A 27,678-nucleotide genomic window follows, 5' to 3' on the forward strand; every position below is an offset into this window, starting at 1 on the left:
TTATTCACTCTCTTCCCATAGTAACCGCCAAAACTTCCTATTTACTCCTCCTTTCTTCCTTTTTTTAAATACCTTCAGTTAATATTTTTTATAGCTGATATCTGCTACCTATCTCCTTCTTATCATCTGAACACTTTTTCAAATACTTCAAACTTTCTCTTACCTTATTTTACCCTATATTCTGTTGTTTAAGAAACTATAATCCCACTAAACAATAAAACTATGTTTTTTGTAGTTCGTACACCATTTACGTTGTTGTAATTATTAATACAGTAGACAACATAGTAGACATTAGCTGTCAAATGCCTGATCTAGTTCACTTTTTAAATTGTTGGTACTGTTGTTAAAAGCTAACCATATCATTTATATAGGTGGCAATTAGCAATTGACATTACAGATATTGAAGTAGACAGTGGACATTTTTATTAAGGCTTTACATCTGTTGCTGATATTAGTGCTATTCCTGCTCCCCCACCCCTTCTCTAAGAGCAGATGGAAAGAGTCTGGAACGTTTCAACATCAGAGTAGAGATCTTCTGGCTGAGAAATACTCACAACTCAACCAACCAACAGTGAATCTTGCCTCATACATGTCCAGCCCCACTCAAGCCTTGACATCATCACTCCAGCTCAAAGAATTGAGGAGGCAAAAACTCCAAACCAACAACCAGAACTCAAGGAGGTACCTCAACTCCCACCCCTTGGTATCTACCCAGATATCAAAAACAGAAGTCCCAGAGCAAATAAGATAATTACACACACTAGGACACATGTATTTGATATGTGGATCATGCCCCACATTGATGTGAAGCTGCTGATCTCTGCTGGACTTCTCAATCTCTGGGACTTCTGGAAAAAATCCACTTTTAGGCTATATGCCTCCACAGGCTTCACCTTCAGCACTATGGATGTGAATTACTGGCTGTCTTCCCTGGAGTCCAGATGGACTAGTGTGGCCACAGTGAGCACCCTCACATTAGCTCTTGTGAGTTTCACCCTTGGGATCCACAGACTGAATGTCCAGGTACAATTTTCTTAGGTTCAGGCAATCTCTGGGAATTTTTGCATCACCTGCTGGTAACTTCCTTTAGGAGTCCTCAACCCCTTGTCTCTGTTCTCAGCTGCACAAGCTGTGCAGGGAGGATTTCAGTGTCCAGGAGCATTTTCTTCACCTACCAGCATGCTCTGCACTCACAGAGGGCTTTACAAACTTCCCACAGAGAGCTTTCTGTACTGAACTTGTGGAAAGCTTTAATGCCTGCAGACTGCTTTGGATTTGTTTTCATTGAGATGCTTACCCTACCCCAACTCTGTATCCACTAAAATATGCCTTTCTTTGTAGACCACAGATTTCCCCAGGTCAACTTTTCTTTACTTTTTCAATTTCTTTATCTGTTGGCCAAGTGTCTATTTTGTCTGGTTCCTAGATCCTCTGCTGACTACCAATAGGTGGTCAAAGCCAGCTCATCTTTAAGGTATAATTTTTTTTGTGCTTAAGTTACTGACTTTCTATAGCTATGTGTTTTTTGTTTGTTTGTTTGTTTGTTTGTTGCAGTTTACTATTAAGTTTCAGTGAAGGGCATCTTCCCTCTTTGTAAGTCTGGTGCTGAAGAGATGCTGGGACATGCTTCCTTTATCTAATACGCCATCTTTTTCCACCATTGGGTTTCAAGGGAGAAAAATGCTTGATGGAAGAAGGTGTTTGAGGAGTGTGGTTGTGGTTGCTGAGGAGGAGACCCCTCAGACTTACCCTATTTTTTAATCCCTCACTGTTTTTCCTTCCTCAGCCTCCCTAATGGGCATCCATTCTTGCCTTGCTGTTCCAAACTTTCCCAAACCCTTTAAACAGGGCTCTTCCAGCATAACCACCAACCCAGTCTTCACTGTTGTCAATGATTCTCTTAGCCATTGTCTGTTATAAGAGAAAAAAAAAATTCTGCTGAAAGTTATCAATATATATGTTGTCTTCAAAATTAATAAAAATAATGTAATTGTGCATATTATCTAAGAAATTTATACACACATGTACATAATATGCTGAATCACTTTTTATTACCTTCAAGATAAACTATATGCATCTTTACAGGCTGCCTGAAGTTTATAATTTCTCCCTCCTTCCTTAAATGTCCTAGATTTGAATCCTATGTTATCATGCCATACCACCTACTACACTTTTTCCTTGTAACTCTTAAGAGATTTAAGATTATTTTCTCTCATTTGTTGAATATTTAAACTTTAGGCTCAAGGCCATTTTCCCAGCATAATGTTTCTCTTTGCTCTTGACAATTTCAATATTCATGTGGATGACACTTCTAATATCCAGGCCCATCAGTTCTTAGCATATAAATTATTGTTCACTTCTATTTTTTTCAGTGATTTCTCTAGAGTCTGAAAAAAAATTAAAATTAACCCAAATCTACCTTCATGTAATGATAGCTCACTTTCATGGGCAGTGAAAGTACTTTAGAGCAATGAAATATCCCTAATCACCCGTCTTCCCTTTTATCATTCCATAATTTATTTTATTTGCACGTGAACTATATTAACCAAAGATATTATTGTGAACAAATTCTTATCCTGAGATAATCTGTTGTTGAAAAGTTGTGTTTGAATAAAATAGCTCAAAACTGGTATTTTGAATGAATTGGTATCTGTTAATTCAATTAAGAAAAATAAAAAGAAAAGTTGTAACTTTGGTTTCACTTATGCCTTCTCTAACCCTTTTGCTTTATTTATGTTTCTGAGCTTCAGACCTGTATCTTTTTCTTTCTCATAAGAACTTCTTGGTGTATCTTGCAAGACAGGTCTACAGGTAACAAATACCCTCATTTTTGTTTCTCGGAGAAAGTTTTTATCTTTTTTTCACTTTTGAAGGGCAATTTTATAAGATACAGAATAGTAAGTTGGGTGTTTTTCTCTCTCTCCTTAAATATTATATTCCATTCTTTTCTTATTTGCATGGTTCATGGAGAGAAATCAGTTATAATTTTCTTATCTTATTCCACTGTAAGTAAAGAAACATTTTTCTCTGGCTTACTTCAAACTGTGTTCTCCAGCTTATATTTTCTGCACTTGGAATATGCGGTATGCCCAGGTGAAGTTGTTTGTGGATATTTGTTTGTTTTTGGATGATATTCTTTATGTTCTCTGCACTTCCTGGATCTGTGGCTTGGTGTCCACCATACAGTTGGGGAAAGTCTCAATCAAAAATTTCTTCTACTCCCTTATCTACTTTCTTTCTGATATTTACATTACACATGAGGTTCTGCCTTTTGTAGTTGTCCCACAGTTGTTAAATGTTTTAATCCATTTTTTACATATTCTCTTTTTTTTCAATTTTGGAAGTTTCTATTGACATATTCTCAAGGTCAGAGATTCTTCTCTCAGTTTGAGTCCATCAAAGACATCCTGTTACAGTATTTATTTATTTATTTATTTATTTATAGCATCTCTTTTTATTCTTTCTCTGGATTTCCATCTCTTGGTTTATATTGCTCCCTCTTCTTGCATGTTGTATTATCCATTGGAGCGCTTAGCATAATAATCATGGTTGCTTTAGGTTTCTTTTATGATCATTCCAACATCCTTGCCATATTTCAATCTGTTTTTCATGCTTTCTCTTTCTCCTCAAATTGTGTTTTGTGCTTCTCAGTATTTTGTATTTTTGTTGAAAGTTGGAAACGATCTATTGATGTTAGAATTTGGATCTAGAAGGTCCCTCAAAAGTTCATTTGTAGAAAGGTCATGCCCAGCTGGTGACACTATTGGAAAGAAGTGGAAAGGTTGAAGTGAGACCTAGTTGGAACCATGGGTAAACAGAGTTGTGCTTTAGAAGTGCGTATTTTGTCCCTGGTTTTTAACTTTTTCTCTTACTGTGCTTCCTGGCTGTGGAGAGTTGAGCGCCATTGCTCCATTGCTCCATTGCTCCATAATACCTTCTGTCATGACGCTATCTCCCACCTGAGGTTCAAAGCAATTGAATGCTGACCATGAACTGGAACCTCTGAAACTGTAAAGCAAAATAAGTCTTGTTTCCTCTAAGTTAATTTTCTCAGGTATTTTTTACAGTGACCAAAAGCTGACTGACAAACTGACCAAAGAAACTGCAATAAATAGACCTTTAGTATTGTAATGGTAAGGCATAGTGAAAAAGGTAGCAATGTATAATCCCAAAATTAATATCAGTTTTTGGAGAACTATTGACCCTGGGCTGTGAGCCTTGCAAATGTGTCTCAGTCCACTGCCTTTTTGGCAGGAGAAAGGGCTAGAGGGGGACAGAATTGTGTATTTCCATTCCCCAAGATCAATTTAGCTATGATATAACCTCAATAGATTAGGCACTGGTAAAACAGCTCCTCTTGAGGGCAGGCCTGCTGGAGAACAGGAAGCTCTGGTTAGTTTACTTCCCTCACTGCTGGAAGATAATAGAGGTAAAATTCACATTATACCATTGAAGAAAGCCCCTCACTCTGGAGTTTTTAACTCTCAAACTTGTCCTCACAAAGCTTCCAACAATTTATGAATTGCAGTTCAGGTTTTCCTCCCTGTATTGGCTCCCACAGAGGTTTCTGCTAGCATATCTCCAACTCAGCACATTGTGATTCTCTGTATGTGCTGTCTTTCCAGTTTTGGGGGGCGGTGGTTTTCCCTGGGAATTCAATTCTCTGAACGATGAAAGAGTTGTGGATTTTAATTCATTCCTCTTCTCACTTGTTGCTAAGGCACAGTGGTGACTTCCAAGCTCTTTATGAGCCAGATCAGAAATACCTGTCCTTCATCCCACTTCACTCAGTTGCCACATAGCTTATCTTAGACTTCGGCAGCACCAAAGACTGTAAGTCTTCCCCTAAACATATTTTATTTTATAAAATGTGTCATTACAATTTATATCAGTCCTTTTTTTTTTTAGAATTTTATCTTTGGCACACTAAAATGTCTTAACTTCACCAAGACTGAAAAGTTATTTCTACATTTCTCTTTCTTTCCTCACTGAAATATGCTTAATTTCTTATTTACGGATTAATATATGGATCATTCCTGTAATCAGTCTCTTGCGTCTTCATTCAATATCTATGTCATTCTCTCCTGTCTTCAAGGTATCTGAAAAAAAAATACAAGCAAGTAAATCAAATTCTTTGCATTCTATATTCCTATAATCAGTTGAATGTTTTTGAAGAAGACATCATCCATGCTACTCATCAATCTATTCAACAACTTCACTTTAGTCTTTTTTCTTTTTTCCAAACTAAAACAAACACACACATTCACGTACATACATACACACACACACACACACACACACAAAGACAAAACTTTATTTTAACCCCAAATTATATTACATCTAAATTCCATCTCTATCTACTGCATCTTAGCAATATTCCTTTTGAATATGATATATGTTGTTATCTTTATTTTTCTCAACTGTAATTCTTCCTTAAATACAATTTAGATTTTCTAAGACATCTAAAAAACCATCAATCTATGAGGTCATTGATGATTTCTATGAAAAATTAAAATCAATAACTAATACTCTATCATCTTGTCCCATAAGCAGCATTTCAGTGAATATCCAATTATTTATCCTCTTTGAAATTATTTATTTGTTTGATTTGATTTTAAGGTACTTATGATTTTACTAACTCAGTAGTTTCTTCTTTCAGTGGCTTTTGTTGCTTTCTTTTCTTCTACTTGACCTCAATATGCCAGAATTCAGTCCACAAATCTCTTCCCTACTTATATTCTTTTAGTGTCAGGACTTTACTATTCTGAGAGCTACCAGATTTTTATCTATTGCCAGAATTCTACCTAGAATTGAATATTCCAGTGTCAATTCCATATTCTTCCCTGATGTCTGCTAGGTATCTCAAGGTCAGCATAATCAAAACACAATTCCTCCTCTTGCCATCACTATCTCTGTGAAGTTTCAATCTATCATTACAGTTACTCAACTAGAAAATTTTAGTCCAAATGTATATATAACCATCATTTCTAGGATCATGTCAGGAGATGTTTAACTAGCCTTCCTGCATCTACCATTGTCCTGTCCTATGATATGTTCAGCACTGAAGCCAAAGCGGTCCACCTGACATTTAACCCAGATTATGTCACTCTTTGGCTAAAACCCTTAAATGATTCCCCACCTGTCTTGGTCTCTTCAGGATGCTCTATGAAAATACCATAAACTCTGTTGCTTATCAATTACAGAAATTTATTCTCACAGTTCTAGAGTCTGGGTAGTGCAAAACCAAGGGGCTGGTACATTTAGTATCTGGCAAGAAACTCCCTCATGGTAGCACCTGCTCCCTGTATTCTCACATAGTAGAGGGGGCCAGCTAGCTCTTTGTGGCCTCTTTCATAAGCTCATTCATTTCTCATGACTGATTCACCTCCCAGAAGCCCACCTGTAAATACTATCACATTAAAGATTGGGTTTTGACAAATTTCAAGTGAATTTAGTGGGACACAAATATTCAGACCCTGGTTTTAACTGACTCCAACTCAAAAAAAGCCATGTTCTCTATACTAATCGGTACAGGGCAACAGTGTTATTGCTCTTCTCTCATTTGCTTCCAGTCTTTCCCTCCTGTTCTTGATCCAGTCACATTGTTCTCCTCACTCTAGTCCTATTAACATGTTCCTGCTTCCAGCTCTTGGCCCTTACTTTTCTCACTGACTAGAAATCTATTATCCAAATGGATTTTTCCTTGAAAATTAAAAAGACTTTAATAAGCTTTATAATTTTAGAGAAGCTAAAAATAGAAAATAGAGTGGAATGTACATAGATTTCTCTGTGTACCTCCTCAATCACTCTGATCTCAGCTTGCCCCTGTGATTAACATTTTGCATTAGTACAGTGTGTTTTTTACTATTGATAAATCAACATTGATATCATATTATTAACTAAAGTCCTTTGCTTACGTATTTACATGAGGATTCACTCTTTGTGCTGTAAGATTATGGGTTTTGAAAAACACATAATGATACATAGCCATCATTGCATTATCATGCAGAATAGTTAAATGCCTTAAAAATAACCTGTACTCTACTTCTTTCCTTCCTATCTTTTCATGGCTTGATAGCTCATTTCTTTTTTATTGTCTGAAAATCCATTGCATAGGTGTACTAGAGTTCATTCATTCACCTATTTGAGGACATCTTGTCTGCTTCTAAGTTTTGGTAAATACAAATAAAACTATTGTAAATATTAACTTGTAGACTTTTGTACAGACATAAGTTCTCGACTCATTGGGAGTCTAATTTTTTACTATATGACAAATCATATGTTTAGTTTTATAAGAAACTATGAAATGACTTTCTAAAGTTTTTCTTTCAGGTCTTCTCTAGGGGTTCTATTTCCAATTGCAAACCACTGCCTCCATACCATAACCTTGATACTCTTAACATGTGGTAATAGCCCTCCTAAAATAAAGGAATCTCCCAAGAAAAAGGAAAATACAATGTGACATAGTCAGTATCTATATGGGCAAGCATAATTGTCACAACTTTTCTACAACTCTGTATAGCCTAGGATACCTAATCAAATTGTATGTTACCATACATGAGAGACATGGGGGCTAACGTGTAAAAGAAACTAACAAAGCATATATAAGGTAATGTCCCAGCTATGCTGGGGCTCAAACTGTAAGTCTGATTGCATACTATATATAATCTGATGATGCAAGAGTGTAATTTTCATGAGAGTGATGTCATTTTTCCTTGTTTCTTTTTTCCTTTCAATGTTTTATCCACAAGGTTGAAAATATAAAGACCATTTAAAAATTGTAGTTGAACAGACGAATAAATTCAAGGTCAAGTATTTATCAAGAACGGTGAAGGTATGTGGAAGCTAGAGAAAAAATGGATCTCATAAATATAGAGAGAAGAACAGTAGCATAGAGACGGACAGAGGAGGGAGGAAAGGAGGGAAAGGGGCAGTATGGAGGAATGAAATTGAGCAAGTTTTATTTTGTGCAAGATATGTCACAGATATGTCACAATCAATCCCACTATTATGTATAATTGATATGGATCAATTAAAAAAAATTAAAATAGAACTTTAGAGCATCTGAGATTTTATCCTACATACAAGTTAAAAGTTTGATGCTACAGTTTCACTGATGTTAGAGAAAACACGAGACAAAAGATTTTATTTGATGTGGCACAGCAAATAGTATAAGTTTCATGGTTATAATAATTCACCTTATTCCCCAGGACCTAGGGAACCAATATTTTGATGGGCCCCAGTGTTTGTTGCACATACATTGAGCTTGTGGGAACTTCAAGAGTAAAGAAATTCAGTCTTTTATAATGAACTGCAAGTGTATCCACAGGATCTTTGCCAAGGAGGGAGAGATATTATGTTTATTATATTAGGCACTAAATAAAACTTATCTCTGTTCCTGGTCTATTAATATCATTGTTGAAATGATAATCTGCAATGATATGTGTCAATGACATTGCACAAGGTGAAGAAACATTAGAAATTCATGAAGATTTTTCTCCTAGCTGTAATGAACTAACTCAATTTTATCTCTTATGTCATTTTCCTACTCATGTAGGAAAGATACCTCAGAAGAGGTATCTCGCATTATGAACTATTTGGAGAGCCCAAAGTGTATCATGATGCTCTGTCTTATCTTTCTTTTCCTGGAAGATGTTCTGGTATCCCATTCTACTTGGTATCCCACATTTCTAATTGATGCTTTGTGTTTTTGTTTGTTTGTTTGTTTGTTTTGTTTCGTTTTCTTCTCTGAATACCTTAGGACTAAAGATCATCCACCTTAGTTTCTGCACTGTTTCCCATTCAGATATCTTTCAGAGCACCAAGAGGTTATATATTTTTACATTTTTATATTCAAATGCTTTTTATTTTCCAGTGGGCCTGTACATACTGGTAAGGCATGTTCTATCATGGAGACTTGCAAATTCATTATTACCAATAATAAAGCACTAGAATTTGACTCTGCATTGACATTTAAGTAAGTCTCAACACTTTTGTTATCATCTTTATTTTAAAATGTTATATTCATGTACTTTCATTTCAATATTCTTTGTTTCTTTTCACAATGGAGATTTAATTAAGTGATACTTTATCTCTGAGCACATCCCCAGCCACTTTTTACAATTTTTATTTTGAGACAAGGTCTCACTAAGTTGCTTAGGGCCTTGCTAAATTGCTGAGGCTGGCCTTGAACTTACGATCCTCCTGCTGTAGTCTCTGGAGTTGCTGGAATTATAGGCATGCTCCACAGTGCCTCACTTCAAAATGCTTTCTTAAATGAGAAAAGACAAACAAATAAACCAAAATCCAGAGGAGTAATAGATCAGCCTCCCTTTGTCTGTGGGGATATGTTCCCAAACCTTCAGAGGGTGCCTAAAACTATGAATAGTATTAAAACCTGTATATATTATGTTTTTTCCCATATATTAGCACCTATGATAAAGTTTAATTTACACATTAGACTGATATATAGTAACTACTCACAAACTAGAATGCTTATAACAATGTACAGAAACAAATTTTCAGCATTGCAACTTTTGTACTTTGGAGGTGTTACTAAGTAAAACAGGATTGCAATTTGATAATATGATCGTCAATTTGATAATCATACTAAATGACAGACAAGTAGTGGACACAGTGTGGGTACTCTGGACAAAGGGATGATTCATGTTTTGGCTGGGATGGAGTGGAATGACTTGAGATTTCATCATACTGCTCAGATTGATGGACAATTTGGCACTTAAGAGTGATTTATTTCTAGAATTTTTCCTTTAATGTTTTTGGACCATAATTGGGTGCAGACAACTAAAAGAGTAGGAGGCAACCATGGGCAAGGGAGGATTACCTTATTCATGAAGACACACTGTCTAAATTATTTATGACTAATATTTTCCCAAAGGTTTTCCTTTATCATTAATATAACTAAAGAACAGTGATTTTTGCTAACTTATCTAGTTATATGTAGTTCTGAACTTAACATTTTTCTATTTATATGTCCCCAAATTTGCTACTGAACAGTATTGCGCAGTATCAAAATGGTACTAGAGGTGTTATTCCACACAAAATAATTCTCCTTAAATTCCAGATTGTTAAATTAATATGATTATGTACAGAGTTATATTTCTTTATATATCTTGTTAAACAAGAAAAAATAAAACAATAAAGAAAAAATTTTTCTAACTTTGGGTCAAGGCTCCTCTTAAGTCACTGTGCCTTGAGAGTGAAGCAATTGCTTTATTTTTCATTATTCCATGTGCTGAGACCACTTCAATTTCTTTTGTGAGGAGACAATGGCAGAATTGTGGTTTTAACTCTCAGCTGCCTTCCTTTAATTCATTAGTTATAATATTGTTAGATATTTTGTTTTTTGATATTTAAAATAGAAAATATTCATTTTTCCCTATTCATGTAGCTATTTGACTTTTCTAAAGAGAATATTTAATAATTCTACATAGTGTTGGCTTGTACAACCAAATTCACCCATGAAGAAATCAGATAAGTAAGACATTTTGTAAAAATAAAAGAAATATTGCTATGAGACTGTGAAAGCTCAAAAGAAATTCTAACACAATTTAATATATTGTTAGCCTAGAGCAAATTCATGTGATGTCTTAGGACATACCATCTTGTAAAAGCAAAAATAAATAAATAATATACAATAAAATATGATTCTATATACTTCTTAAAATGCTAACATTTGTAGCAGTAATGAAAGCATAATATGTGTCTCAACAACAGTGGCCAAAGGATTAATGGGTTAAGCAGGAGTTACATATTCCTTTAGTTTATAGGTTCATATCATTATTTATCTTGAAATTCCAGATGTAGCATCATCCTACTACAGAGTGGAGGTTCTGAATACCATCAGAGAAGATGCAGTATAGCAAAGGACCTAATAATTCAGATTTGTTTGTGTGACCTTCAGAACATTATGTCACAAGAAGGCCATTACATGCTGGTAAGGGGAATAATCCAATAATGATAATAAGTGTATATGCCCCAAATATCATCACACCCAATTACACTTTTAAAAAAGTACTCCTTGGCATTAAATCCCAGATAAACTCCAATATAATAATACTGTGTGACTTCAACATACCCCTATCACCAATAGACAAGTCATCAAAGCATGAAATCAATAAAGATATATCCAACCTAAATAATACTATAAATCAAATGCACCTAACAGATGAATTTACCTGCTTTGCAGCAGCTCATGGAATCTTTTTTCAAAATAAACTATATTCTAAGTCACAGTGTAAGTCTTAGAAAATATAAAAAGAGATTCTCCTATGCATCCTATCAGATCATAATGGAATAAAACTACAAACCAACAGCAAGAAAAATAATAGAAGCCCACAAATACATGAAGATTAAACAATGTTCTTTTAAGTGAAGAATAGACCAAAGAAGAGATGAAAGAAGAAATAAAGAATTTCTTAGAAACAAATGAGACCAGAGATAAAACATATCAAAATCACTGGGACAGTATAAAAGTAGTGCTAAGAGGAAAAGTTATTGCATTGAGTGCCAACATTAAAAAGATAGAAAGAGTCCAAGTTAAAAAGCTTGTATTTCATCTCCTGGCCTTAGAAAAATAAGAACAAACTAAAAATCAGCAGGAGACAGTAAATAATAAAAATAAAAACCAGAATTAATGAATTGATAATAAAAAATACACAGGATCAATGCAACAAAGAGTTGGTTCTTCAGAAAAGATAAATAAGATTGATAAACCCTTTGCCAAACTAACCAAAAGAAAAAGAGAAATAAAATAAAATAGAGAAGAAAAATAATGTATTACCACAAACACTTCTGAATTATAGAGGATCACTGGAAACTATTTTGAAAATTATAGTCCAATAAAGTACAAAATCTAGAAGACACTTATAAATTTCTATACATATATGACGTGTTCAAATTGAACCAGGAAGATATAGACAGATAAACAAACAGACCAAAATATCATATAATGAAATGGAAACAGCTATCAAAAGTCACTTGCAATAAAAGCCCAGGACATACCAGACCATTAAAAACAACAAACTAACACCAATCTTTCTCAAATTATTCCGTACATTTGGAAAGAAGAGAATAGTCCCAAATATATTCTATGAAGCCATTATAACTCTTATGCCAAAACCAAAGACACACCAAGGAAAGAAAATTACAGTCCAATCTCCCTAATAAACATAGATGCAAAAATCCTGAATAAAATGTTAACAAACCACATTGGAAAACATTAAGAAGATAATAACCATGATCAAGTACACAGCATCCCAGGGATGAAAGGTTGGATCAAGACACACAAATCAATAATTGTAATTCACCAGGTAAACAGAATTAAGAACAAGAACCATACGATAATCTCAATACAGAAAAAGGCCTTTGATAAATATAGCAACCATTCATGTTAAAAAAATTCAGAGAAATTAGCGATAGAAGGAACTTACTTCAACATTATAAAGGTAACATTATAATGTTACAATATTATATGACAAACCCAAAGCCAAAAACATACTGAGTGGGAAAAAAAGCTAAAAGCTTTTCCTCTAAAATCAGGAAGAAGTCAAGGATGTTCACTCACACTATTTCTATTCAATATAGTTTGTGAAACTGTAGGAAGAGCAATCAGGTAAGATAAAGACATTAAATAAATACAAATAAGAAAAAAAGAAGACACACTATTATTGTTTACTGATGACATGATACTATATCTAAAAGACTCCCCTAAAATTTAAGAAAATGTGGTATATATACACAATGGACTTTTACTCAGCCATAATGAAGAACGAAATATTGGCCTTAGCTTATAAATGGATGGAAAGAGAGAATATCATGTTAAGTGAAATAAGCTAGACAGAAAATCAAGGGTCAAATATTTGCTAAAGCAACATAAGGAAATAAGGAAAGAAGGTCGTGGAGGAGGGGGTTAGATATCATAAAGATATAGGGAAGTTCAGTGGAGTGGGAAACGAATGAGAGGGAGGGAGGAAAGATGGAAAAGGGAAAGAAATGCAGAATGGATCTAACAGAGTCATGTTATACATACATAAATGCACCAAAAAGAATATCTCCTTTATAGATCTATAGAAAGTACCAATCAAAAATAAATAAACAAAGGAGCAAAAGGAAGATCATTACAGTAGACCATAGAGAAAAGAGGGAATGAAGAGGGGGAAAAGGGGGAGGGGGAATGGGGAAAAAACTATGTCGCCTACCTGTGCTTCAATTTATATTCATAAATTCAGAGTAATAACAACTTTTAATTATCTTCATCATATGCATTATAACAACTAAAATCTTGAGCTTTGCCTTCCTACCTATGTGCTCACAACTGTACTACACATTTTATGTTTATCATCCTATTTACCCTTAGAGCAAAATCATGAAGTATGTTTTTTAGATAAGGAAAATGAAGTTCAGAAAGGTTATATCATGTGCTCAAAGTCAGCTAGAAAGATGCAAAACTGAAATAAGAGCTGGGTGTATCTGAATTCAAAATCTGTCCACTCATCTATGTTCTAGGAAATAAGAAAAGAATGCTTTCAAACTTTGTGACCCAGTCAATGTCATAAAGCAAGTGCTACGCCAGATGTTCCCAATGCAAGTTCTTCAACTCAGAATTTTGTGGAGGTGGCAGGATAAAGAACGGAAGAGGAAGAAGTGCTCATAACTGGTGCCTCCTCCACCTTCATTAGTGATTCATACTATGAGTCACTCCCAAATAGTTTTAGGACAGAGAACTCCCCAAAACAACTAATAAGCATGTATAGAGGAGAGAAGAAATAGATGTCATCAAAGAAAAGTACTGGCTAAGTACAACACAGCACTGGCAGAGTCAGGCAACAGTAAGAGGGGAAAGAGCACTAAACTACTTCCCAACCTGAAGGTTATTTTTCTGGTCATAGAATAGAATGGAACTCTCAGGAAGCATGAACTCACCATGAATCTGTAGCAAATAACACATGGCTTCCCACTGTATTTTCCTTCACTCGGCTTGTCTGTGTTTCATTTTGGCAATACTAAAACCTAGCCCCTTTTGCCCAAGATATAGACCCAAACACATAGGCAAGCATGCAGTCATACCTAAATCCCAAATCCATGTGTTCCTGTGCTCCAAAATCAAGGTTGCCTCTTTCGGCATGATTTTTTTTTTTTCTTAACTCACTCAGTGGAACATTCAGCCCTTTTACAAATATTTTCCCATTTAGAGCCCAGATGAATGAAGATTCATCCTGATGAGGTGTGTTAAGCATAGTTGTGAACTATGGCAGATGTATGGTTTGCACATGGAACCCGTCATTACAAGGTGTGTTTGTCATCCACTAGGGCTACCATAACAAATTGCCACAGACTGGGTGCTTTCAATAATAGGGATTTATTTTCTCGCCCTTCTGTAGGCTGGAAGTCCAAGATGGAAGTTTTGGCAGAACTGATCTCCTCTGAGGCCTCTTTCCTGTTTTGTGGAAGGCCTTTCTTCCTATGTAATTTCACTGGTGCTTCCCTCCGTCTTTCTCTCATAATTTCCTCTTCTTATATGGACACCAGTCGTATGGATTAGGATCCACACTAATGACCTCCTGTTAACTTAATTACCTCTATATAGGCCATGGGTCCAAACACATTACCTCCTGAAAGAGTAGGACTGAGGACTTCAGCACATGAATTTGACAGTAAAGGGACATGATCCGATCTGTAGGCATTGGTAGGCTGCATCTAGGCCCTGATTTCAGAACCAGTCCAAGGACTTGGACCTAGTGACTCCTGTTCTCTCTCCTTTCTTGATCCTCTTTGATCTAGGATGTAGGCAAGCCTTACAAAGGTCCAGAAGGAGGTAGCACAATAATGGGGAAACCCAGAAGGCTGCTTTTCTGAGCTGCTTTCTTTACTTAGGAGTGCCTCGTTTTTTCAAGAGTTTATGAAAGAATAGTATAAGTAACTTAAATTAGTATTTTATGTCCTTAATTTTCTTTGCATCTATAATATTTTGAAAGTCCTTATTGACTCAGTCAAACACTTGGAGACAGGAGCAATCTGGAGAAGTTAGTGTGGGCCTCTGTGATCTAAAGCTGAACCTACGGGCATACATTCCTTCCATGAACTATCTGAGGGAAGACAGAACAATGAAGAAAGCACACCTGCTTTCATGGTGCTTTGTACCACGGGGAGCCATGAAAGCTAGGTCCCCTGGACCTCTGAGAACAGGCTGCTCTGTGGCTTGGTTGTGACAGCAGGTTCTTGTGGCAGACAGAGAAAAGACAACCCCCCAGGATAAGCAGTCCTTTTTATCTTAGCATAATTCAAAGGTGTCTGGCAAGAGAATTTAAATTCAGATTCCCTTTGTTCACCAACCCTGATGGCAGACACAACCCGATTCCACAGGTATCATCTCCTGGCACTAGATCTCCAGAAGGAGCTCATCTAGTTTTACTAGTGCTGTTTTTCCTGCAGAGTACAGGATTTTCTGTTTGTGTATTTAGCTTCCTTACAATTTTCACTACTTAGGTAGAATTACAGCCATTCTTTATAGTGGCTTTTGCTTGTTTGCTTTTTAAATCTGCCTTGAGAATAAGGGATGAGTACATTATGTAAATTCCATAATAAATAAACAGATTATACAAAAACGAAAATGATATCTTGTTCTTTAGAAGTGCTCCTAAGGGCTCAGCTCTAGGCACATGTTACAAATCAGTGATTTTGGAAGCACTTTTGTTAAAAAAAAAAAAGAAAGAAAGAAAATATACAGTGAGTGTAGGCAAAACTCTTCTCCCTTGTGTCTTGTCAGAGGAAACAGCCAGAAAGAGAATTGGCTGCTGTGGACTTGCTCTAGAGCTATTTTGACAAATTTTATTTTCATGCTTTATACAGTGATTGTTCTTGCTCTAATTATTATTATATTACTGAGCTTAGTATTTCCTCCTGCTGTTCAGAAGGCAAATTTGCAGACAGAATGGCCCATTAATCACATTGATCTTAAGTCATTATCAGGTGTTAATTATATAACAACCAAAAAAAAAAAACCTTAAATGCATTCTACAACTAGTGACAAAACCTTTGCAAGACTTTTTCTGACCATTGAAACTTACTTTGTTTCCATCATTACCTAGATGTTTTATATTATATTTGTGAAATAATTTAAACTCTAGATAACAGCTACATTCACAGAAATACATTGTTTCCATTTCTCCTGTGGGATATTTGCTTTCCTGATTTCCTTTTGCATTTGGCTATTAATATCTCAGAGGTTACAGACAGCTATTCCTTGATAGAACAAGTTTTAATTTTAATAGCAGAGGTTTCACTCTATTGGAAAAACTTGATTAATCATTTTAAGTCAGCCATGTCTCTCTTTTCAAAGCTGAATTGTGGAATTAAAATTAATAATAAATTCTCAAACTTTTTTCATGCTAACTTCCTGTGAGCATGCCAATCTAACAATCATTTTCTTCAAATATAAAGATATACAACATTGCTAGTGGCAGTAGCTTTGAACCTATAGGAATATATATATATATATATATATATATATATATATATATATATACACACACATATATACATCTACATATGCATTTATATGACTACACACAAATATATACATAAAGGAAATACTGGGAAAATTATTAATGACAAAACAAAATTATTTTCTTCATAAACTATACTATTTGAAAGCTGGTCCTAGTGTTATACATCTGTAATCCTAGCTACTCGGAAGGCTGAGGCAGAATTGTGAGTTTGAGGTCAGACTGTAGAGTTTACACAGGGAGAACTGACTGAAAAATAATTTATATGTGTGTGTACACACAAACATACATATATCATATATGTGTGTATGTGTATACAGGTATATTGTGTATAGAGACATCTGCACTCCTATGGTTATTATAGTACTATTAGTAGCCAAGAAGCATTCGTTTCTAAATGTCCAGAGACTAATAATGGTTTTAGGACCTCAATAACCATAAGAGTGCAGATGCCCTTTGACATTCCAATTTCATCTTCTTTAATTATGTACCAAGAGCAAGATTTCTTTCTCAAAAGATACTTCTATGATTATGTTTGGAAAAACCTCTATTTCTTTCCACAATGACTGTACCAATTGACATTCCCAGCAACAGTGTGCAAGGGTCCCTTTTCTTCACATACTTGCCAACATTGGTCATCTTTTGTCTTTTTGATAAGTCATTCTTTATGCAGAGAGTTGACCTTTATTCTCCTGAATTTATCCTTTTCTTTGTGTTTTCCCTGATGCAATTTCTCCATTGTTCTTTTTCTCAACTGCTTTTGTATGTGTATATCTGTGTGTACATAATCTAACTTTCCCTTTCACTATTTTGTTTCTGCCTGCCATCCTATAATATAAAATGATAACATGCCCTTTTTATGTTTGCTGTAGTCTGATTGCAATGATGTGTTGCTGCCCCTCTTGGACCTTAAATGATGATTTTTTTGTGTGCTGGATTTTATAATTCATTTCCTCAGAATGCAAAATTGCAATAGGTGGATAGAAATGTTACTAAATCTGCAATGTTCAGAATGTCATGAGTGGAGAACACATTTTGGACAATATATCAAGTAGATTCCCCAGCTACTAATATGAGTAACAAATAAATTTACCAGAAATGTTTTTCTCTCAGCTTTCTTTTAGAATCCATCCTTCAGTTAAGCACCTTGGGAGAAAAATCTTCTAAAATTCTTTTACTTTTAAATTTCTCTTTTCTCTGTTCTATGAACCATGTAATAACAAAATGAAAACCACAGAAGGGCTCCTTACATCTCTGGTATCAGTTTTTCTGCAAAGCAAGGAAGCTAGTTTTATACAAAGGAAGGAAGAAGAAAAGAAGGAAGGAAACAAGGAATGAATAAAAGAGAAATCAGTGTCTATGAAGTAATAGAGAATGAAACCCTTTGCTAAGATTGAAATGTTGTTTCTATCAAGAAATACCTAACCAAGCACCCTGGTATATGCTTGTAATCCCAGCATCTCAAGAGGCCATGGCAGGATGTTGGCAAGTTCAAAAAGCCAGTCACAGTGACTTAGTAAAGCCATAAACAATTTAGCAAGACCTTGTCTCAAAATAGAAAATAAAAGGAGTTGGGGATGTGGCTCAGTGGTTAAGTGTCCCTGGGTGCTATCCCTGTGAGCAGGAAAAAATAGAAAGAAAAAAAATAAATTTTAAATTTAAAAAATCAATCGCTTATGAATATTCATGGTTACTAAGTGTTATTGCTAGCTCTGTTGTGCTCAATAGAAACCAGATGAGTTCAAAAAAATCTAATCTGTAGGAAGACTAAGCCTATATTCCTAGCATCATTCATGGTAGAATATTAGTCTTCTTAGAACCCTTGGGTGTCTATATTCATTCTCAATTGGAGGGAACAGAAATCAATCCAAAACACCTGCCTTATCAATATTAAAATATAAGTACTCTTTGAATTCATATCTGGGAAATATAGTCATCACAGTGAGGTTTAATTTATAAAGTTATGAGGAGTTTTATGCTTATGCAACTGAGGTTTATGAAAGTAAATGGAAACGATTGTTCTTTGTGTACGAGGATTTAAGTGGAAATTCCCTTTAATACCAAAATTTCAGTGAAGGCTGAAACTGGACGATAAAGGGATCCAAATATTCCTACATTCAGACCACTACAGAGCTTTCTGTGACGCTGTGGGATAGGACAATTACCTCCGCTTTAGCCCTGTTGAAAAGTTAACCTAAACACAGGACAATAAGAAATTTAGGTCATGGAGAACCTTGTGAAACAGCTAATTCTCTATCCTTTATTTCCAAAAGTATATGAGAGAACTTGAAGAGAATCACTCATAAATATTTGGGATGCTCAAAAGAAGAAGAGATCAAGACTACCTTCTTTGCCTGAATATTAAGCTGTAGAAGCCACACTCCCTTTTTGCCTTCATTAAAGTAGAAGACAAGGAGAGAACTCTTGGAAAAGGCATGCTTAAATGCAGAGACGTATGGAAATTCTTATCAAGATTGGTAAAGATATAAAGGCTGCTGCATCCTGTTGGACTTGCCCATAGTAGCAGAGCAAACAAGGGGTCTGGTGGCAGCAGCCTGCAAGGTATAAGGGAGCAATCTCAGACCATACCATAGATAACCACTTGTGCAATGCATACCGTGGTACTGGTAGTAGGCAGATCCACATAATGGGACATGAGTTAGCTGAATGATGAGAGTCATGTCCATTTAGAGAACAGAGAAACCATTGTGCAGAACAGAGTGCTAAGGAAACGTGGAAAGCTGCAATTTAGGTAGTGAGTGAACAAAGAGGAACTGAAAAGAACTGATTTGTGAGGTTGTTAATATAAGTTTTGACATTAGTCAGTAATGGGTAAATCTTTTAGTAGTAAGGATAATTTAGGTCTGCTTGATGAATCTTGGTAACTTAGAATATGTGCACATCCAATGGAGGGAAAATAGAATGGAAACAGTCTAGGGATAACTTGTTATTAAGGAGGACATTTAGCATTGTGTGTGTAAAAAGCTCACTGTCTTGAGTAGATTTTTTTTTTCACATTTTAGATAAGGCTGTAACTGTACATTTGCATATAGGCAACCAGGAGTGCTATGTCATTAGCCAACACCAGCATCAGCCTTCATTCCAAATCCTGATGGATCCTGGTGATGGCTTGCTGTCATTCATGGGCACAACTTTGGTTCGTCTCAAGAAATTTACCTTTTCTAAATTCCCAGTCTAGAAAGACATCACTAAAAATTAAAATGTACCAGGTGCAGTCAAAAAGAGGAGAGAGTACCAACAATCTTAGGATTTAGTTAAGCAAATTTTTAAAGTATATTTTCCTATTTTTAAGTTGTAGATGGGTGCAATGCCTGCATTTCTTTTTCTCTTTCTTTCTTTCTTATTTATTTATATGTGGTGCTGAGGATTAAACCCAGTGTCTCACATGTACTAGGCAAGTGCTCTACCACTGAGTCACAATCCCAGGTCTTAGTTAAGCAATTTTTAAAAAATATTAAAATACAGGCATAATGCTGATTTTCATGAGCAGTCATTCAAAAGATTTTTTAAAATGTGTGTATACAAAATAAACTTGAATAATCGTTGTGTCAATAAGGGTTATGAAACCAAGCATGTGATCATAAATAGGATTTTATTTAAAATTATTCAGACATGAAAAAGTTGACAAGGTATGTGATGTGGAAGGAAAGAGTTATTGACTCTGAGATGCAGAGCACAGAAGAAAGATTAAAATAAAATTAAGTAGAGAGTATTAGTAATATATAATGTGGTTGTCTACATTTAATATATTTGCATATAAATACTGGAGGTGAAATGAAATTACTATCTAAAATGAGTAATGCTATTAAAACAATGACTATATCACTGAACATATACACACATACATAAATATTCAATATATGAATAGTTGTAACAAAATTGAAAAATTTGCATGTAATTTTACATAATACAAATCATGCTGAACATATATATTAATACTATCATGTGTATGTGTTCTTCAGACACATCCACATAACAAATACACCTTGGAAATTATATTTTATTAATCATTTAGGGCCCTATGTCCCTTAAATAGGTACGGCAGAATGGTTTGGATAAAAATAATAATGCCTAAGTTAGTGATGTAAACAGGCATTTTGTTTTATAGAATTAATGTACATAGAATTATGCTTTAGACTCTGGGATTTATGAGAACAAAACAAAGTAAACACCTTCCCTGACCCTACCACCTCTTTGTAAATATGACGAGCAGAATAAAATTAACATGTCACTATGTAAATGCATTATTTCTTCCCTTGCATATCAGGTCAAGGATCATAAAGGCTTACTCAGGTACACACTACTAAAATATTGAAGAAATGATGCTGAGCCAGAGAGAACATCTTTGATGGCCTGGTGGGTGGGGAGAAGCAGGAAAATGGAAATATTTGTGCTGAGAGGTTCTATCTTAAGGATAATTTTAAATTAGTAAAAAGCATGCAAATTAAAATATGATTGGATATATTTACCATCCCATTAGAAACAAAACTTAAAAGATTAGCAACATCATATATTGATGAGCGGTTAGAAACAGGCACTATTAAACACAATAGTAATTTCTATGGGAATTAATTTATTACGATATTTTACATTTCTGGTATTTTAAAGTTGCAATTACATCTACTCTTTGGCAAGGAATCCCATCTCCCAGAAATTTTCCCAAAGAAATAAAATTTGAGACTATCACTATATACATTCAAGGATATTTCATGTAACAGCAAAACTGAAATCAGGCTTAATGTTCATCAATAAGGTATGATAGAGTCATTAAGAAAACCAGATAAAGATACTTTACAGAAGAAGAAATATAATTAATCAACAAACATGAAAAACTGTTAATCATCTCTAGTAATTAGAGAAATGCAAATCAAAACTACTCTAAGATTTCATTTCACCCCAGTCAGAATGGCAATTATCAAGAATACAAGCAATAGTAAGTGTTGGCAAGGATTTGTGGGAAACGGAACACTCATACATTTCTGGTGGGACTGCAAGTTTGTGCAACCACTCCGGAAAGCAGTATGGAGATTCCTTAGAAAACTGGGAATGGAATCATTTGACCCAGCTATCCTACTCCTTGGTCTATACCCAAATAACTTAAAATCAGCATACTATAGTGACATAGCCACATCGTAACTGTCATGTTTATAGCACCTCAATTCTCAATAGCTAAACTATGGAACCAACCTAGATGCCCTTCAACAGATAAATGGATGAAGAAAATGTGGTACATATACACAATGAAATATTATTCAGCCTTAAAGAAGAATGAAATTGCAGCATTGCAGGTAAATGGATGGAACTAGAGAATATTAATGCTAAGTGAAATAAGCCAATCCCAAAACACCAAAGGCCAGTGTTATCTCTGATAAGCGGATGCTGATCCATAATAGGGACAGAGGTAGGGAAGAATGAAGGAATATTGGATTGTGCAGATGGAAGTGAGGAGAGGGGTGGGACTGTGGGGGTGGGAAGGACAATAGAATGAGACAAACATTATTACCCTATAAACATTTATGATTACACTACTGTTGGGACTCTGCACCATGTACAGCCAGAGGAATGAGAAGTTGTGCTCCATTTGTGTACAATATCAAAATGCATTCTATTGTCATGTATAACTAATTAGAACAAATTTTAAAAATTAAAAAAGAACAATTTTATTGATATGGAACAGTTTTTTTTAATGTTCAACAAAAACAAATGTATATGTGTATTTTTAATTTAATAAGAATAAAGCATAGGGCCAGGGTTGTGGCTCAGTGGTAGAATGCTTGCCTAGCATGCATGAGGGTTTGATCCCCAGCACCACATAAAAATAGAAAAAAAAAAAAACAAGCAAACAAATAAAATAAAGGTATTTTGTCCATTTACAACTAAAAATAAAAAAGTTTTTAAAAAGCATAAGTGTATATATTATGAATTATGAAATGTTTAAGTAGATTTATGAAAACTCGAAAAACACACATGCAGAGTAGCACTCAATCAATGCTTCTTGGACTTCCTACTTAAGTTCACTTATCCACAGGCATCTTCTAAACTAAAGCTAATTTCTGGTAGTTAGTGGTAATGCTACATCTGTGATCATTTGGACTTAAATTTTTCTACAATGTACAAAACTGGAAGATCACTTTATAGATTTTGAAAATAAGGGCAAGTGGCTTACCTTATATGTGATGATAAATGTCCTCAGTGATACATTTTGGGACAAAAATACTAATGCTTAACTCCATAGAAATGAAACTGTTGATACTGTAGAGACACAAAGAAATCATGTGAATTTCTGAAATAGAGTGACAAGTAATTTCTTTGGGAGATAATATTGAATGGAAAACCAATAGCAGTATTAAAAGAAATGAGTAATAAATATACTTAGTGCACAATAATTATTTTAGGAATCCCCCCTCCCCATCAGGGAAGACTTATCCTAAGAAGGCAATGATTGCCTGAAAGAAAAATTCAATTATCCAAGCCACAGACAACAGTTTTAACAGACACTTTGGCTGTCTATATGTGATAATGATAAGTAATGATTAGCTATGACCTGCTAGCTTTTCACACCTACACCAGGGAGTTTGCTTTGAAGTAATTCCATTAGCCCAAGCAGACCTACCACATGCAATGCCAAAGACCTTGCCCTAATCACTGTTCTTTCCTTTTCAGTGACTTTCTTCCTTCTCTTATTTCCAAAAATAACAATGTAATGTCTAGTTACATTTTTTCCTTTATCACATGGTGCATGAAGAAGTGGGAAACTTCTATTAGTTAACAGAGATATTGCAGAGTTGCAAGTCAACAAGATTTGTTCTTGTCGGTGAGGGATGGAAACATTGGAGAAATGTTATGCTTTCTTCAGTTCTTTTCCCCTCTATTATAAGTGGTATAACTGTTTCCTGGCAATGGGATAACTTAAGCTTTATAGTCCCTTGGACTCCTAGGATCAGTTTGCTGAGTTCACGTATTCCTAGTTGAAGGCAACACTGTCTCATGACAAATGTCCAAGAAGCCTTCTCAGCCTGTCCAGTAGATTATTTGAGGACCCTCTGGCACAGTGATCCAACCTATAAATATGCTCTGAAGTGAAACAAGGACAATACAGAACATGATGGTACTCAATTTTTAGATGATAGGTTAACGAAAGAAGTCATTAAATCTTCACTGGGTGGACTGGAGATAATACAAGAAGACTGAAAAACTGAAAAATGGCTGAGGGCAACCTTCTTTACTGGGATTTTCTTTTTTTAACTTGAGTGCAGACCTAAATGACTGTCACTGGGTCCAAGAGATAGTCATTTGTTTTATGGAAAGGTGACAGAGAGTTGAAATCAGACTGGCCCTAGGAAACACTGGGGAATGGATGAAGTGTGTGATAAGGACAACTCCTCTTTGAGCCTTCAACCACCCAAACACAAGTTTCCAACACTCCACCTGCCCCCTTCTTCAGAGAAGGGAAATTGACCCAGGCCACTCACACCTCACTGTAAAACAATTGAATTTTCTTTATTAACTTGAGATTATTTACATGTTTAAAGAGAAATAAGAACTAATATAGTTAATGGGAATGGAAATTAATTTCCAGTGGTTGAGTTCCAGGCACTTACCAGAATAGGTGATTACTGACTATGGTAGAAATGAAGTCTTTCATATGCCCCTCAAATTATGCTATACAAAACCCAAAAAGTACTTATATTCTTCTCAGCTTGAAGAGGCCAGTTTTGTTGTGTGCTTATTGCAAAGAGAAAAATAAATATATAATAAGTCTATAATGATTTTATGGTAACTATTTGATTAATAGAAAGACAGAATTATAGCAAATTAATCATTTCTTTAGCTCAGCTAGTCAATACCTCAAATTCTGGAAGGATATAGGATAAAGAAATAATTACTTGACATATATCACATAATTCTTCCCATTTGTCTGAGTACTATCATTTAAGTAGCAAGATTTGGTTTATCTAAGGTATGTAAACAATTATAGTTATTTGAAGTTCTATGGGAATTTGATAGCTACAGTTATCTGAGAGTCACACAAGAAATCAAATCAAGCCAAATTAGCACAAAATCAAGCAAAATTAGCACAAAAGAGAGCAGGTTCCAAGACACTGCTGTCCCAGCAGCTTGTCAGTGATATCAACGTCCTCAGGAAACAAGTAAGATTCTCCCAAACAGCTTCCATTTGTTAATTTTTGCACTTGAGGATGTGAGACAAACATTGCCAGACTTGGTGGAGATCACATGTATATGACACTAAGAATAAAAAGGAAGAAAAAATAAGTATTGCCAGATGGACAAAAGGTGACCATGAATAACACAGCAAAATCAGGGAAAGAAAAGCAAACTCAGAGAAACCCCATTACAACTCCCTCTAGTGACACCGAATGGCATGTTTTCAGGATCAAAGTCATATCTGCCTTTAGTGTGTGCGGTATGAGCCAAACACACACACAGGCTCCCTCAAGAAAGAAGGCTGTTTTTCTGCAAGCAAAATGAGAAAGTGCTTTCTATGAGAAAGCCAGTGTCTGATTTCTAAACATTGCTACATTTGAAATCCATACAATAGATTAGTTAGTGGAATCCAGGGAAACAAGACAGTGACCACATCTTTTCAAAATAAGAGGAAAATAATAGGTTATATTTGTATGTGGCCTTTTATAATTACTCTTCCCAGCAAAAAGTGATTGAACTAAAATGACTCAAAAATCAATTCTTAATAATTTAGATTATTTTTAAATTAGAAACTCAGAAAACATGAACTCAAGCCAGGATATTGTAGTCATAATTCACAAGTTTTTGTAATATTTTTTGCTGTTATCAAATATATTCCAATAAATAAAGGCATGATAAATATAGACACTAACCTTAGGACACTTGAACCATGGATATGCACCATTCTGGTTTTGAAGATATGCATTATAAATGATATATATGTTACAGATATAGTAACTGGTCAATATTGAGTCAGCTTTTTAGTGGTATGCACAGGATGGGAAAGAAATGCTGTCACTCTCATAACACCAGATAGAGGAATTGGTATTAAAGTTTGCAAAGCCATACTCTATACTGGTTTTGTACAGGATAATGGGACTCCTACAAATGTTTTATGTGCTAAACAGGTGAAATTGTCAACACAATCTCGTTTATTATGTGCAATGGAGCATTAAACTTCCTTTTCACAAACATCTCTTAAAGAATAGTTTATTCCTCTTCTACACACTTTTTTTTTGTCTTCCTTCAAGTGGGCAACTATTGCTACTGATCAACTTGAATTTACTTTCTGCTAATACTAATGACATCTTCATTTATAAAATATTCTATGTATGTATTATTTACCAAGCCTATAGAAAGAACTAATTCGAGAGTGTAAATGACTTGCTGGGGGATTCCAAATACTTCCACTGCTGTCTGTACTTACATTCTAATTTTCAATACAAAGTTACTTATGATGGTTCTGCCACCAGAGCCATTTGTATCAGATATGTGGCAATATTCTAATAAAAGAATATGTTCTTAATAGTTCTAGATCTTTTCAATTATATCACATCCTTCCATACTCAGAATTTATGGCCCTGTTCAAGTACATAATTGCTCCCCAGGGTTTCTATGATAGAATTCCTACTGGTCAGACATAAACTCATATACATTCTTCTGCTACCAAATTGATAGTCCAATAACTTTTTGTTCATACACTCTCAAGTTTCTCAATTTTCACTGCTTCCCATTGTTTCTAAAAAAAAAAAAAATCTATGGTCTTTGACATGACAAAAAGATCCTCGATGTTCTGGTCTCCACTGACGACTTTAGCCCCATCACTCTGCATTCTGTCTTCTGGATTTCTTTCAGTGTTTCATTCATACAAGCCTCTCAACTTCAAAAATATCAATTCCTCAACAACAGCATTAAGTCATTCCTTATCTAAAATACTCCTAGTAATTCTTTTGATGTGGGGCCAGTTGTCTTCTGGGAGACCTTCCCATTTTATCCCTGAGTATTTGAGGTCCACCAGGCTCCCGAGGCATATGTGCTTTTATTTTATTACCTTCATTTCTGCCCAGAAGAATTTACTAAGGATAAACTGTGTGAGTCTGCTGTGTCTTTCTTATCCATGACTATAGTATCAATGTCTAATTTGGTAGACACAAACAAACAAAATTAACTAACAAAACCCATCAATGAATGAAGAGATATACTAATAAAATAGTTGATAAAATATGAATAAAACATAATTATTTTCTAGCTAGGGTTTCATCTACCTTTTTGTTTGCATAAGTAAAAAAGCAAATACATTGAAAAACAATAGGACAAGCACATCATACCAACCTATGGGGTATTTTGCATATTCATGTACTCTCTAGATTAACTATTTAACATACAAAGCATACTATTTTGCAGATAAAAAATATAGACATGGTGATGGATACAGTGAAAGAGGACATGGTAGCAGCATAGAAAACTAAACATTTTCAATAAAAATTTCAGACATGTCCTTACTGGGCTATACTCAGTAACTGTTTCAGTGTCCAGACATTGACAACAGCACCTGTGAAATACAAATTTCATCCTAATTTGAAGTAGTTTCTGTCTGCTCTCCTACTATAGGTTTCCACTCACAAATAGAGGAATCTTGGAAGTTCGGCTTTAAAGCAAACCAACATTTTTAAGGGTTCCAGCTAAACATTTAGTATTAAATGACTTAATAGTACTTTAGCTAATTCTTTGCAATTCTAGGAACAATGGCCTACACATTTCTTTGAGATGATAAATATTAGTTACTCAGGACTATAGTGATGATTGTTAAAAGCAAGTTTGCTGAGTACCAAATAACGCATTTATGGCACACTTCATTTTCTTCATGTCCCCAGGTGACAAGAAATAAAATTTTCAGTGAAGATTATTTATTATTTGGAAGAGTCTGGCCTGAGATTGAATCAATTTAATTAAGTGCGGTTTGTGTACAGGTAGATTCTGAATTTTGTGCTAAGACATTGGTAAATCTATTTATGAGTAATTCATGTGTCCAAGAAAGCTGTTTTATCCTGCATTTGTACTCCCTCTAGTTCAATAGGAAAAAGTCTGAGGTTGTTGAAATAATGAGCAGGAAGTGAGAAGGCAGCTTTCAAGTATATTAACGATT

This window comes from Spermophilus citellus, assembly GCF_964194105.1.
Source record: "Spermophilus citellus genome assembly, chromosome: 8".
Lineage (NCBI taxonomy): Eukaryota > Metazoa > Chordata > Mammalia > Rodentia > Sciuridae > Spermophilus > Spermophilus citellus.